Here is a 16,637-nt window from a genome sequence, read left to right as displayed (position 1 = left end):
TGAGAATCATATACTGACCCATATCAATGCCATGTTATCCTGGTCCAGAAAGCATAGGACTAAGTGTTTTATGTGTGTTGTTTTGTTTCCTCATTGTAACTACCTTAAGAGAAAAGAAGTATTTCCCCCCTCTTAATGATAAGGAAACTGAGGCTTATGAAGTTAGGTAAAGTCATCATCTGTGGTCATCATCATAACGGCCAGAGTCAGGACAGAACCAATCCAGTTCCACAGTGAACAGCTTTGATTGTTGTGAGTCTAGTGGCAATTTCCTATGGCTTGGACTTTCTTTCGGAGTCTTCATTCTTATCTATAATGGACCCTCTCCTTCCTTCCTTCCCTCCCTTCCTTTTTCTCTTCCCTCCTTTCCTCCCTCTATCCTTCCTTCCTTCTTTCTGTCAATGATTCTGCTCTCCTTCTCCCTCTTCCTTTCTTTCTCTTGTCTTCTTTAGTTTTACTATTTTAGATTTGCTTTAATATTAGATTTAGAGGCACCTGGGTGGCTCAGTAGTTGAGGGTCTGACTTTGTCTCAGGTCATGATCCTGGGGTCCTGGGATTGAGTCCCGCATCAGGCTCCCTTAGGGAGCCTGCTTCTCCCTCTGCCTGTGTTTCTGCCTCTCTCTCTGTGTCTTTCATGGATAAATAAATAAAATCTTAAACAAATATATTAGTTTTAGTCCATTCTCCATTCGTCTTACCTTTCTTCCTCTTTAAACTACACAGGAGCCTCTTCCAGCATGGAGAAATCATGCTCTAGAATGAAAGGGCCTCAGAAATGGGCCTCAGGAGACTAGGGTTCTTGTCTCAGCCATGTGATTTGGCCACAATCCTGGGTCCTGAACACCTGCATTGTCTTCCCAGAAGGAGTTTGCAGGCCATGAGCATTTATTATGTGCCAGGCACAGACGGTACAAAAAACCCAAGCATGGCTGCTGTCTACTAAGCTGTATGTGCCAACCATTATACATGCCTTTTCCTCACTTTATTTTTTTCATCAAGAATCCTACTAGGTAAAGGGTTTCATTCCCACTTAACAAAGAAAGCAAGCAATGGTCACAGAGGTTCCACATCCATATTTAGTAAATGGTGGAGCTGGGACACCAATCCAGGCTCAAGGCTCCAAATTCCTATTCTGTGAACCACCACACCACGATGGATTCCACAAAACTGGAATATCAAGAGGTGTTATGTGATAAAAAGGCCTCTGATCAGAGAAGTTTGGGACATTCTGGGTTAGGTGCAATTCAATTATATCACACTGGTGGTAAGTGGCAGCTCAGGATTTAGGATAAGATACATAGAACTCTAGTTCTCTCCCTATAACATTACACTGCCTCTTTGGCGGATTTCCAGAGAAAACTTGAAAATACATTTGAGCTTAAAACCATACCCACATTTAAGACTGTGTAGGAACCAAAGGCTTTAATAAGAATGCATACTTATGCTAAACGACACTGCAAATGTAAATGTCATGTGTCCGTATTTCTTCTAAGGATAATTCATAACTAAAAGGCGTGTGCGTGCTCCAGCAGTGACGACAGCAGGACAATTCTTTACAACTGATTGCCGCCTTTTTAGTAATTAACATGCTCCATATAGATTGAAAGGTCATTTCTTCTCTTCTTTCTCTAACAGTCTTTAATATTTACTAAATAGTGTCGCATTGTTGGAAATGTCACAGGCTCTACAGCACAGGGGTGATTCCACAGAGTGATTCATGATGACTTAGTTCATTAAGAAAATTACAACTCATTTATTTGGATGCTATATCTCTTCTGCTCTCAAAGAATTCTCTTTGATTAAAAAAGTGAATTATGTTGACTTGTTTCAGTATCGTAGGTGGCTTCTAATTAAAATAAAAGATAATGTGTCTTAGCCTTAAGTACGTATTTCCTTTTCAATGACCATTAGAAGTTTCAAAAAAAAAAAAAAAAAGTTGTGATGGCAGAGGCACAGCAATTCAGAACTGAGTTCTCTTTTCTTTCTCCTATCACTCACCTCTCATTGGATGGCACCATGGATAAAGCTGTCTCTAACCACAGGCCAGGGATCCATCCTGGAAACTCACCTCTCTTTCTTCACTGAGTCTGTCGATTTCATCTTCAATACTTCATTTAAGTCTGTCTCTCTTCCTGACCTCCACAAAAGTTGCCCATGTCACTGTTCCCAACATAATGGTCTCCCCACTCACCTCCATTCTTCCAGAGGCCTCCTGCACAGTAGCCAGAGAAGTGTTTTACAAACCATCTGTGATAAAAGACAAGGTATTTTGCCCCAGTGTATTGTGGACCACCATTCTTATAAAATACAAAGAAATACAATAAAAATGTGCTTGGACGTTACAGCAGTCAAAATGCTGTGGACGTTTATTTATTTATTTATTTATTTTTATTTTTATTTTTTTTTATGATAGTCACACACACACACAGAGAGGCAGAGACATAGGCAGAGGGAGAAGCAGGCTCCATGCACCGGGAGCCCAACATGGGATTTGATCCCGAGTCTCCAGGATCCCACCCTGGGCCAAAGGCAGGCGCCAAACCACTGCGCCACCCAGGGATCCCGCTGTGGAAGTTTTTAAATGCCCGTGCTCCATTTCTGTGCTCAGCTCCTGGTCTGGAAACAGACTTTGCAGTCTGTCACTGATCTGAGGCTTACATTTTGAGTGTCACTGAACTAGAGAGATTTAAAAAATATATAAATCAGATCACAGACCTTCTTAATTCTGAATTCTATTTTTCTTAAAGATTTTATTTATTTATTCATGAGAGACACACACGCACACACAGAGGCAGAGACACAGGCAGAGAGAGAAGCAGGCTCCATGCAGGGAGCCCGATGTGGGGCTCAATCCTGGGACTCCAGGATCGTGCCCTGGGCCAAACGCAGGCACCCAACTGCTGAGCCACCCAGGTGTCCCTCTGATTTCTATTAAACTACAAATTAAGATAGTTAATATCCCCTACATGGCCCAGCCTCATCAGGCTTTGTGCTACATCTCCTGAACTTACCACCATCAGCCACCCTTGCTGTCTTTCAAGTCCTTAAAATACTGAGTGTCTGCCCGTGTACTTTTTCCTATCTGGAATGCTCTCTAGTCCATCAGCCTGGCTTTCTCCTACATTCTTCAAGACTCACCTTAAATATTTCTTATGCAGGAAGATGGCTGCCCCACCTCCTACCACTACTACTGCTAATAAAATTATTTGACACTCCTTTCATTGAAACGTCGGGTCTATGCCCACTTCCTTGAATCTGGGCATACTCAGTGACTGCTTGCCAAATAGAATATGCTACAAACTGGCATGTGCTAGTTTTTAGGCTCAGCTTTAATATTTACTACTTGCATTGGGTACCTCTTGGATTAGATACTATGGAAAGGCATCGACCACGTTAAAAGTCTCACTGACCAGAAACCTCCATGCTGGGAGGAGGGAACCCAAGTTAGCCATGTGGAAAAGCTCTACTTAGAGATGGACACTGGTTCCCATGCCAGGGAGTTGAGTGAACAAGTGATTCCCGTCTCAGTTACCATCTGACTATATCCACAGAAGGACTCCAACTGAGAGGACCTCAGCTGAGTCCATCCACTCCAGACCCATAAGACATAATAATTAATTATGATTGCAGACACTAAGTTTTGTTATATAGCAACAGGTAACTGGAAGAGATTCCCTGTTCTATTATTTGTTGCTATCTTGTAATATTTTTTTTTAGAGTGTACATGGTAAACATTGGTATGAGCTTGTCTTGGTTTGGATTTCCCTCAGAAGCAGAGCCTGAGACAAGGATTTCAGTGCAGGTGGCTCCTAGGTCAAATAAAAATATATTATTTCCTAGATGAAATCTGTATTTCCTTACTTCCACCCAATAAAGAATACATTGCAAAACTGTTAGAATAACTAAAGAGCAGAACAGTTTGTATTTACATTTGCCTTGTTTTTGTCATCATCTGGGGAGGTAATCCCAGGAGGCCCTGTGAGCAAAACAAGACTGGGTTCTTTGGGGGTCATTGAGGTTCCAAGCCACTAGGGACCCACTAGAGACTGTGTGGAACATGCCTCTCAATGACCCCACTGCAAGAAAGCTGGGGTATCAGTTCACCAACTCTCACTAACCTTGATTGAGGGTCACTTCTGGAAAGTTAATTCTCAACACATTAGCCTGTACAAGAAGGTTTACCACATTCCTGAAGCTGGAAAATGGCCTCAGGCAGAGGGATGCAGGCCACATGCTCAGAAAACTCTGTGGAGACCTCTTGAGTGGAAGGAGGGGATGTGGTGACAAGGTTCTATGGGCAGATGGCACATCAGTGTTACTCCTTGCTTTGTATGTAGTGTCTGGTGCCTATGGGGCATCCAATAAATATTTATTGAATAACTAAATGAATGACAAAGACACCTTATTCTAGAAAGATTGTAGCAATTACTATGCTATAGAACTCTCAGATTTTGCTGTTGACCTTGGCAAGAGGCCTTAGTTCTCTGCATATGTGATAAAGGAGTTGAGGTTCATGTTTTCTGCGAGTCCTTCCAGGTACATGTCCTATGGCCTATAGATAGAATATGTGTAACCTCATTAGTCTAAGAGTTCATACTCTAAGCTGAAGGAGTTAGTTGGTTTTTACCAAGAAATGGAATGAGTGTTTTAACAAGAAAGTGTAATTAGTGATTTGAGGAGAATTACATTATGATCTTCTGTCCTTTTAAAAAGGAAGGTTAATTATTGCATAAATGGGCTACATATGCACAATGGAATTATTTAGCAACCATTAAAAATAAACTTTATGGGGAATGTTTTATGATATTGAAATATACACATATATTATATGTATAAAACATTTGCTTGTGTATGTGTGCATATGTGTGTGTATGAATATATATATCTGGAAGAAAAAAAGTATATCTGTGCTATCATTTTAGGTTGGTGGGATAATGGGTTTTATTTTTAGATTTAAACTTATTTATACCTTCTAAATTGTGGAAAATAGGCATGCATTATTTTTATGATAAAAATTTATATAACAAATGTGCACATAAATGTATTTAAATGGTGCAAAGAAAAGGTAAGGAAATGCAATCAGGGAAGCATTAAAAGGCCCCTCTGACCTTCCTCACTTGCTCAGGGGAAGGCGATAGCACTGTCCTTATGTAGACCTTGAGAGCTACACAATATGAATGAAAAGTGCCACATGTCATATTCAGGCATTAACATTAGATGTGTATCTCTGCTAAACTCTTTTATCCTCAATATCTCTATCTATATAATGGGTATACCAATACTGAATTCACATAATGATTATAAAGATTACATGATATAATAATAAAAATATAGGTACATTTAAGGACAATTAAAGTTTCATGAAAGATAATAAGAAACAGAACATAGGCAACGTAGTAGACTAGTTTATAATAAATGGACTTTCAAAGGCAGAGAAATGATAGCCTAGTGTTTATTCTACCAGAGTTTGGCAACTACTCCTTGGCCAAACAATGGGTGCTCTAGCATTATAAGACATCAGTGGTGCTGAGGGCATTGATTTGAGCTTCATGACTTTTATAAATAGATAATAAAAGACAAAATAGCTCTGCCTTGGGCTCTCTCTTGGGACATGAACCTTGGGAGCCCTGAGCCAACCTGTATGAAGTCCAGCTACCTCGACCTCACCATTCTGCAAAGTCTGCATTGAGATGCCACATGGAGACAGAGAGAAGTTCCTCGGGAGCCCTATTTGCTCCAGCCCTCCTCTGGTCAAGTCTTCCCAGCCCAGCACCAGATTTGAAAGTCAAGAAGCCTTTGAGATTACCCAATCTGAGTCAGCAGCAGACTCCTGCAACTGCATGGGAGACCCCAAACCAGAACTTCTCAGCCACTCCTGAACTCCTGACCAATAGAAACCATGACAGATAATGAGTATTTGGTTTTAAGCCACCAAGTTTTAGGGTGATCTATTGTACAGTAACAGATGGCTCATCAGATTTACGTAACAGGGAAGGTGCAAACTGATACATCACTAAACTACTTCTAATTCCAGGTTTGTGCTTGTGTTGTCATCGTTCATTACAACCTAATATGACTGAAGGTCCCTCCATGGGCAAGCAGAGTTCAGGGAGGCAGCAGGGTCTTGGGCTTAATATAGCCACCCTCTCACCTCTGATGATGCTCTTTAAATTATGACTTATGTGTGTATATTGTGGCTTTCATTTCATTTTGCCCTGTGTAAACACATTTTTCTAACCTCATTATTAACAATGGCCAAGTAGAAATTAATCAGTGGAGAGAGAGCAAGCTCTTTAATTGATGACTGTGAATGTGGACTTGGTATGAGGTCCTGGTAAGGCACATAGCTGCATTGCTTTTATATTTTTCCTCTGATATTTTACCTACCACTAGTTCACAAAAGCAGACATAAGGCTCTATTTAAGACAATGCAAAAACATCTCTAAAGGAGACGAACACAGACAATTGTTTTCTAACAAGTTACTGGCATCAAAAAAAAAATTCTTCCTCATTACGTTAGCTACTTGTGGATTCACTTGCCAAATTCACTAAGTAGTTTGGTGCAAAATGGAGATTAATATATACTCTCACCTGTAACTCTTCATTTTCATCCATCATAGATTTAGTAGTTAAAAATACAGGTTATTGCACTGATTCCGTATGTTATCTCCTGCTCTGCATCAAGCATTATACTAGCCACTAGAGATAAAATGGTAAAAAAAAAAAAAAAAAAAAAGTACAAGTTCATCCTCCTGAAATTTATAGCCTAGTTGGAAAGATAAACATTAATTGAATAAATAAGCAGACAAAAACAAACAAAAAACAAACAAATATAGTTATGTTGAGGATGTGGAACAACTGGAAGTTCCTTGTATGGCTGATTGAGGAATACATTAAAACAACCACACTTGGAATGCCTGGGTGGCTCAGCGGTTGAGCACCTGCCTTCAGCCCAGGGTGTAATCCTGGAGTCCCAGGATCGAGTCCTACATCAGGCTCCCTGCATGGAGCCTGCTTCTCCCTCTGCCTGTGCCTCTGCCCCTCTCTCTCCCTCTCTCTCTCTCTCTCTCTGTGTGTGTGCATCTCATGAATAAATAAATAAAATCTTTAAAAGAAAAACCAAACCAAATTGTTTTTTCAACTTAACAATTTGATATTATCTACTAAAACTAAACACTCTTGAATATATACCCAACTGAAATGTGTACATATTTTTATCAAAAGGCATTAGAATGTTCGCAGCAGCACTATTTGTCATAGCTCCAATAGCAACTGTATAGAGTAACATGAATCTAACCAACATAATATTGAGGAAAAACAAACACTATATAACTATTTACATGAAGTACAAAACCAAGAAAGCTAATCTATGCTGTTAGAAACAAGGATAGTGTTACCCTTTGTGAGGAAGTAACTGGAAATGGGCATAGAGGAGGGGCTTCTGGGTGCTGGGCATGATCTGCCTTTGGATCTAGGAGTTGTGACATGCGTGTGCTCATTTTCTGTTCATTTTTCTGTATATATGCTATACCGTACTGTAGAAAGATAAGATGGTTGATGGCTTTTTGTTGTATGTAGGTTTCATCCTAAGGCCTTGTGAATGAAGATTGAAACTCTTTATGATCAAGTTCTAATCTGCCCCTTCAGCCTTTTCTCCTTTTTCTCCCTGCCCAAACTTACCTAACTAAACTAACACCTTTTGTCAAGCAAGCCATACTGTTTTTCATGTTCTTGATTCTATAAATGTAGTTTTCTTGCTGAAAAACACCATTTCTTTTCCTTACCTGGAGTGCCTCCTTCTCATTAGATGCCCCAGCTCAGGTGTGATGTTATATTAGCAGGAAATCCTCACAAAGGAGTAGAGTTTCCTCTACTCTCATATTCTATCTCATGTGTTGTTTATTTCCCTTGCCATATTTCTTATTATGCTGTATTTAAAATGATCCACTTACATGTCTGATGATCTACTTCTGAAACCCTTTAAGCCCTAGATTGTGAATAGTGTCCATGGAGGGGGTCTCACAAATTCTTTAACTCCCAAGTGACTGGCATAGCTCCTAGCATGCCGTGTGTGCTAATAAATGCTTGAATAATGGATGTATTAGTAGGTTCTGGAATAAATCTGAATTGGAATACATGAAAACTAGGTTGTCAAATAAAGAAGGGAATCCAGAGACCTGCAACTTTTAGAAACAGCAAAACTATCAACTCTCATATGATCAACCCACCCCAGGAGATGGGATTTCTGGAGCATTCCAGAAAAATGGTATAACCAGACAGAATAATTATTGATGCAAGTTAGAGTGCTGGATAAAGAAAACTTTGAACACATAAAAAAAGACCTTTTAAGCAAATTAATGTTAAAGGCAATTTCCATACAATAGAAAAATATAGTTGTCTCCCTTGTAGTTAATCTATGCATCTAATGCATGCATTCACCTGTTGATTCATTCATTCATTCATTCATTCATTCATAGCTCTTTATTGAGCTATGACTATATGCTACTATATGTGCTGGAGATCACAAGTGACTCAGTCATTGCCTATAAAGGGAAAAAAACCTGCAACAGTGTCTTTGATACCACCATGTTGTTTATATGAAACATTTCTAAATAGTTCCTAAATCACTTGTATTGTTTTGGCAGCTGCCAAATTTTTGCCTGTATGTATTACATAGGCAATAAATCATATTTCCTTTCTTTTGAAAGCTAATAAGTGGGCGGCCCAGGTGGCTCAGTGGTTTAGCGCCGCCTTCGGCCCGGGGTGTGATCCTGGAGACCTGGGATTGAGTCCCACATCCGGCACCCTGCATGGAGCCTGCTTTGCCCTCTGCCTGAGTCTCTACCTCTCTCTCTCTCTCTCTCTCTCTGTCTCTCTCTGTCTCTCATGAATAAATAAATGAAAAAAAAAGAAAGCTAATAAGTATAATCAAAAAGAAAAAAAGAAACATTAAGTGAAAATTATTCTCTACCTATAAAATATATACTTTCTGACTTTTTTTCCCAGAAAAATCTTCTAACTTACCATTGGGAAACACTGAGAAATTTGGTCAAGTATTACCTCTGCTTGGTTGATAAATAGGTCATAAGGAGGAAAGTGTTATGGTGATAAAATGTGATCTGTTTTATAACATTAGTGTCTATTACTGTCAAAAGTTACCTTGCCACTTCAGGGACATCTTAAAAAAAAAAAAAGTTTAAATACACTGGAGACCAGAATTCACTGAACAAACTCCAGCTTACTTGTTTTTCCACTTTCCTAAGTGTTAATCACAACAAATCATATTGGTAATGGTCCCACAGAGAATTGGCTGCGTCCTCACGTATGCTCTCAATCGTATATATCACTGTGCACTCACCTCTCTCCCCACACAACTGTGCACAAGGCATACATTTCATCGTGTTTGATAATTTGGTTGTGTATCTGTATCTCTTCTTTGGCTGCGAACTTGTGGAATGGAGAGAGCAAAGCTGTTCATCTTTACATTCCTGAACCCAGATTCATTGCATGGTATGTTCTGAAGATTTTGTGTTTGTGAAATAAACTGAATGATCAAATTTCTTACCTTTTGGTTATTTTTCACATTATTGCTCCAAAGATACATGTTTTAAGTAGTCTACGTTGTGCTGGGCTTGGATTTTGCTCATACTGTGTCCTTTGATTCCAAACTGACCTATGGGGATTTTAGAGCATTGGGGTGGTAAAATATCCACAGAGATTCGGGATGTTGATGCTTTAATTGTGTGAGGGAAGACACACTAACAAATGCAGACACATCCCCCAAAACAGAGAATAAGAGGAAATGTGTGATGTCACCCCTCTGGGAATCCCACTGCCCGCTAAAGGAGGAAGTCTGTCTTTGAAAGTTGGCGTGACTGTGGGATGCTCAGCTGTCACTTTTTTCTCACATTTATTCTGAATGAGGACAATCCATCCATCAGTGCTTAAAGAGTTTTCCAACAGTACATTGACCTTGAATGCGGCACATTGATTTTCAGTAACGCACCGCAAATAGGGTCGTTACTGAGTCACCCAACAGTGAATGTGATTGGGAACAGATTTCTGAAATTCCAATAGGGTGCCACCTGCCCTGGATGATGGATCAGCCTACTGTAAACCATCCATCCTTGCCGAGGGCTTGAAAAGGGTGACACCTGTATGAAATTTATCATCATATACACCACCGGGCACAGCATAAGACCATTACTAGGCTTTTCTGTGATGGCAGAGCCTCTCCAGTAAGTGGTCTGTTTTGTTTGCAGTACCATTTATTTACTGAAATGCTTTTCTGAGAAGGAACCAGTGGTGTGGTGACAAAGATGTAAGCACTATAGGGAATTACATCTGCAGCAAGGATTGAGCGATAGATAAAGAGCCTATGTCTTAAGCTGTTAGAGGTTAACGCCCGATCAATTAAGGTGATTGTTTCTTAGATTGCATTGGACAAATGTACGCACACAAAAGGGACATTAGCACAACCAGAGGAGAAGAACAAAGAGAAATTAACTGATACTAAACTCCAAATCAAACTGGAAAATGATTTTATGTTCTTTTGAAATGCTAAATTATCTTAATGAGTTTTCCTCCAAACCGAAGCTCCCATGTCTTTTTTTTTTTTTTTTACTTTAGAGTAAAATACTCAAAAGGTTTTTTAAGAAACCTTTGAATAAAATAAGAGGTTTCGTCAAGAACTGGGTAATTGTAGAGGCCAGGCTAATTTTTGCAAAAATACGGATTTTTAATTTTTTTTGTCAAATGATAGTGTATTTTGTTAATATAAGTAATAATAATTGTCATTTATTATCTGCTGTGTGTAGATATTACCCGGGTACATTATAGGCATTACAGACTTTTAAAATAACCTTGCCATATAGATTTGATTTTTCTCCTTTTTACAGATGAGGAAACTGAGAGTACAAGAGCTCAGGCTTGTACTGAGGAAGTTGCTCAGGCTTTATAATTATCAGTGGCAGAGTTAAATAAATCTTATTTTTACTTTCTGACTTCAACACCCTCCCTCCATATACTTTGCACTACAGCCTGCCTGCTGTTGCTCTTGTAGCCTGAGAAATTCAGTCGCGGGCATTTGGGTATACCACCCAGTTTTATTATTGCCCACCTGAAAAGCAGCCAGTGAGAGCAGACTCCATCCTGATTCTCCCTCTGAAAGGGTTAACAGATATTGCTGGGCTAGTCCACTTTGTGAAGGTGCTCCTTTAGGAGTTGCTAAACTCATGATTATCCTTCCCTAATTATAAGCTGTTTGGGAGAGGGAAAGTGTTTGGAGGGGTCTGAGTATATTATAATTGATGCCTGTGAAACACAGAGCCCAACCCAGCAGTTGTCTCTCCTTGCTTCAGACACTCCAGCATCAAATGGACATGATGCCCCCCTCCCGACCCAGGGGCTGACACCCAGCTAGGCAGGCCTTGCAGTGATGATAGGGAGGGCTTCCACAAGTCCAGACTCAGTCCAGGCTACTCACAGGAAGGTTGGGAAAGTGCTCACCTCACTTCTTTTGGTAATTAAGTTCTGCATTGGTGGTGGTGGGGCATTGAGGGGTGGGGATACAATGTCTACAGCCAGAGTGGGCTGCTTGATTCTGCTTGTTCCTGGAGGTCTTTTCTGCTTGCCTTACTTTCTGGAGCAGGTACAGAGGAGAGGTCTGTTCCCAAGACTCAGCTTCATTCATGTCCATCTCCACCTCGCTTCTACATTCAAGTTTGGGTTCCCTAAAGTGTCTTGTGTGCCTCTCAACTACAAAGTTTTGTAAAAAAAAAAAAAAAAGTTTTGTAAAGCTGATGTTGTTTTCTTTGTCTTTATTTTTGAGCACCTAGTATCCAGCTTTGTATATATAGAAGACCTTGTCGTGTGTTCATTAGAAGACAAAAAGAAGTAACAGAGAGGACTCAGAGTAGTCTACAGCATTTGCTCACTCCCATTATTCCACCTCACAGAGGCTGCCAGACCATGTGACATAAGCAACAAAGATTATGGCCTTTCTGGGGATGATGACATGAAGACAGGAGGCCTTTCCTGGGATTTTATAGGCTTATGGTAAGAACAATCGCAGCTGGCAAGATGGCCCATTCCTGTGTCTTACATACAGCAGAAATTTAACAAATGTCCATTGAAAACACAATTATTTGTTAAATAAATGGATGAATAGACATCTATTGAATGAATAAATATCCGAGTGAATGGATACTGTAAATAACTAAATATTTGCTGAATGAACAGATGGATGGCTATTTGTTGAATGACATGACTTGGCTATGTCAAGTTTCCCACAGTGCTAGGAATTCAGATTGAACCAATACAGTAGACCACTTTGAGTCTAAACTTGTCAATGTGTTGTGTTCAAACTGCCCAAATACCTAAACTCCCTAACTGCACAATTGATGGAATTGACTGCATAAAATCTGTCTTCAAAATTCCAAAAACTTCCAAACAATTCTAGTTTCTGTGTCTAAAGATAAACCTCCCACTCATTTTTGCTATTCATTTCCTCATTTTTGAATGACGAGAAAATGGTATCCTGGGTGGTGGGCATACTGTGTGTGCTCAAGGAATGAATGGTGCCTCTGAAACTTCTATTCCAGGAGCTATCAGTATTCAGAAAGGAGACTGAACATATGACAAATGTGATTAGAAATGACTGTCAAATAATGACAAATAAGTTCTAATAAAAACAGACACAATCTGAACAATTACTTGAAATGCAGGTATTTATCAAACAGGGCGAGATTAAAAATGACCATATTGCATTAAAGAAATCAAACTGATGGCATTTTAAATATGCAACTTGGCTGTTTCCCCTTGCTCATGCCTTCCTCCTCACCAGGCTCCTTGCACAGAAATGGGGTGGGAGTGAATTTGAACAAAGAGTGTTCTAATGGGCACTGAAGTATTCACATTTTTTACCAATGTTATCTCCAGAGTTGGACACTGCAGAAAAATGAGGCCACAGTATAGAGGAGAGTGGGACAGATGACAGCCTCTCAGGCTCCAATTGTGGCAAACAATGGAGAGATCGCAAGTAGCTGACTGTTCTCTGCGTGGGTGAGGGGTTTGCTGGGGCCCCTAGGAAACTTTTGTCAAAAGGCCATGTATTATTAATGGAAAAGTCCAGATAGATTGATCTATGGAAAAATAACTCACCGGACACTGATGGTTAGGAAACCTTTCTCTTGCATCCCCTGCCAATTCATGAATTATCATCTATCTTTATTTTAGGGGCTTTAGAGAAATTCTGTGACTAGCTACAAGGCACCAGAAAGAGTCTGACATGAAAGTTTTACCAGTTATTTAGCTTCCTGTAGAAATAGTGAGCATATTTGTGAATACTGTCACCAATAATAATAATAATATATATTTCAGTTTAATTGCTACCATGATTTATAACTTATTAATATGAAACATCTTTGTTTAAGATTTATTTTTGAGAGGGGGTTGGGGAGAACACAAGCAAGAGGGACAGAGGGAGAGAGAATCCCAAGCAGACTCTCTGCTGAGTGTGGAGCCCAACTCGGGGCTCTATCTCACAACCTTGAGATCACTACCTGAATTGAACCTAAGAGTCAGATGCTTAACCAGCTGAGCCACCCAGGCACCCTAATATGAAAAATCTTTAAAAGCTCTAAAAAATTAAATGGACCCTCTGCCATCTATCATTTAGTGAATGCTGCCTACATGCCAGCTACTGAGCTCTGGACACTCTGGGGGTTCTGTGGGGCCTAACGCTTATGTAATTTGGGGATTCTCCTTAAGAAAAAATAAAGCAATATTATAAATACAAAATTCAATATGAAAGTGAGTATTTATTTAGAAAGAAAAGATTACAAATTATACATTTTAACAAACTATCAAATACTATGGACATTAAATACTTCCAGGGTCTTGGGATGGGCCTATGGGAAAGACCTCAGAGTTTAAGCTTTATCATCATTAACAAGTGACCTGACACTATTCTGACACTACTTGGGATTATATTGCTTAATCTTCTTCACAATCCTACAAAATAGATGCAAAAATTTTTGATGTGCTATTGGTGAAAAAACTAGTGGCTCAAAGAGGTGGTGGAATGACAGGCTTGAGGTTGCAGAGCCAGGATTAGCACTCAGCTCCAGGACCAAAGGTGACACTCCTCATCATTATTCTGGACTCCTCACTGAGTGAACCTGCATTCTGCACTACCTCTTGAATTGAAAAGATAATAATTACATCATCACATGGATCTAGGGATGTCAGGATGGGGGTACATTTTGGTCAGTATCCTAACAGGTACCACCTCAATTAAAAGGCAGCAAGGAAGAAGTGAAAGGAGGGAGGGAATGAGGAAAAGAGGGTGGTAGGAAGGATGGACCATGGTCAGGTCAGCTCCCATCCTTTGATAATTAGCTGTATGTGTCAGGCAACAGTGCCATAAGCCAAACCACTGGCAGGCATCTTTCTTGACTTAAAGGAAGAATCACATGATAGGATGTCTCATTGGTTGAGAGATGCCTATGGTCTATGGCGATAATCCCATCTTTTTCTGGAAGAATCCGTAGCCTATCCCTGAATACCTTCCCCACCCAGGGGCCTCAGTGCACACTACTGTGCCCAGAACTCACTCCCATCTCTCTCAGACATTAAAATTTAGTTATTCATATCCATGTTCATAATAAGAAACAGGACAGAGTTGTCAGACTTTTGACTTTTGATTCTTGGGAAACTGTTCCCTCCCCCCCGCCCCGCCCCACTCTCCATCCTTCACTGAGTTCATCTAATATCAACATCATTTTTTATTAATCCAAATTAATTTATGGGGTTTTCTTCAGAATTAAAGATTCCAGATTTCTCAACTGAACCATGCCCAAAAGCATACAAACATATATCACCTTCCCATCCCGCCTTATACCACTTTCCACTCATTCTCTATGCTCTAGAACCCTGGATTTTCTCAGTTCTTGATCAACCTCTCCTAACTTAAAGGCTTTACAACATGCTTTCCCCCAAATGGTACTGAAAACACGTCCTAGCTGGCTACTTTGCCATACTGCAAATCTCATCTTAAATGGTTAATTCTCACAGAGGCCTTTTCCTACCACCATACCTATAGTTGGTCCAACTATCCTTTTCTTCCTGTGATCGTTGTTTGTTTCCTACTTAGCTTATACCGCAGTGTATGATGACCTTGTTTTTTTTTTCTATTGTTTTCATCATTTCCCCACTAGAAAGCAGTCTCCACAAAAGCAAGGAATGCTGTAAGAGTGGCGAAAGCTCTGTCTTATTCAACATTGTTGTCTTGGCATAAATTATGTCCTTTCTACATACTTATTGAAGGAATGATTATTTAATTGGACCATGAATGGATGCATCCTTCAGTAGCTTTGCCCTTTGTGTACAGAATACAGTGCCACAGAATTAGAGATGGTCAGTAATGTCCATTTTTTTCCATGGATGAACAGACTATGCCTGTTCAACTGCAGGCGATGGGAGTGGAAGGCAGGCAAAGAGGGCCCAGGCAGCAAAGATTTTGTGTGAATAAGATGTTTATTACCCACCATCTTTGATCTGTGTGTCTGTGTGAGCCTATCTGTGGTTCCCTTGCTGGTCATCCAAATGGCAACAAAAACCTACCTGGAAATGTCATTGCATAGATCATCTCAGGTGTGGAACTGCTCATTGAGAGGGATGTGGGGAGGATGACAAAGGCCAAGGTCAGCAGACAAGCTGCCCGGCTGGCTGGGCTGCTTTGTGTGAGCTTCCTGTTTACCTTGAAGCTCTGTGTCCAGTCATTGTCCTTCCTTACTGGGTGGACTTCCCATCTCCCTGCACAAGAACATGGAAAAATGGAAAAATCAAAAACACATTGTCCAAGCTGAGATGGCTATAAGTAACATGGAGACTTAGAAAGAGCATAGGGCTGGGGATGGACATAGTGTGAGCCCTGCCAATTACCAAGATGGGGGTGTGAGACAATCATTTAATCTCTGAGCCTTGATTTACTCAACCATCAGATGAGAACAATAGAAATACCTCCAATGCAGAACTTTTTTTTTTTTCAATGCAGAACTTTTATGATGGCTAAGTGAAAAATACATATAGAGTGTTTAGCACAATGCTTGGTACTTGGTACACATTACCAAAAATTGAATAGCTTCTAGCAGTAGTATTACTAGCAGGGTAGTGTTGGAGTTGTAGTAAGAAGGATGGGAGGAGGAGGAGCTGTAATAGAGTAGCGGTGGGAGTTGTACTATTCATAGTAAGCAGAGGAGGAGGAAGTGTAATAGGTCAGCATTGATGGTAATTGTAGCAGGAAGGAATAATATGGAGTGTCAACAGAGTGCCAGTGGTGGTAGTTGAGTAACAGTGAGGGGTGTGGGAGGAGTTACAGACATGATGGTGGGGATGGTAGGAGTTGTAGTATCAGTGGTAGGAACAGACATAGTAATAGTTTCAGAAATCATAATGGTTTTAGACGTTAGTTTTAATAATAGTCCTAATAATAGCAATAATAATAATGGTAATATAAGAATCATCTTGATAAATGTTCTTCCCATCCTCTTGGGCCCATGCTTTTAAAATTCCCAGGATTGACTCATAGTAAGTACTGCATGCTGGCTAGTTTTGAAGAATCCATGACATGTTA

This window comes from Nyctereutes procyonoides, unplaced genomic scaffold (genome assembly GCF_905146905.1).
Source record: "Nyctereutes procyonoides isolate TBG_1078 unplaced genomic scaffold, NYPRO_anot_genome, whole genome shotgun sequence".
Taxonomy (NCBI): Eukaryota; Metazoa; Chordata; class Mammalia; order Carnivora; family Canidae; genus Nyctereutes; species Nyctereutes procyonoides.
This window is presented reverse-complemented; position numbering follows the sequence as displayed.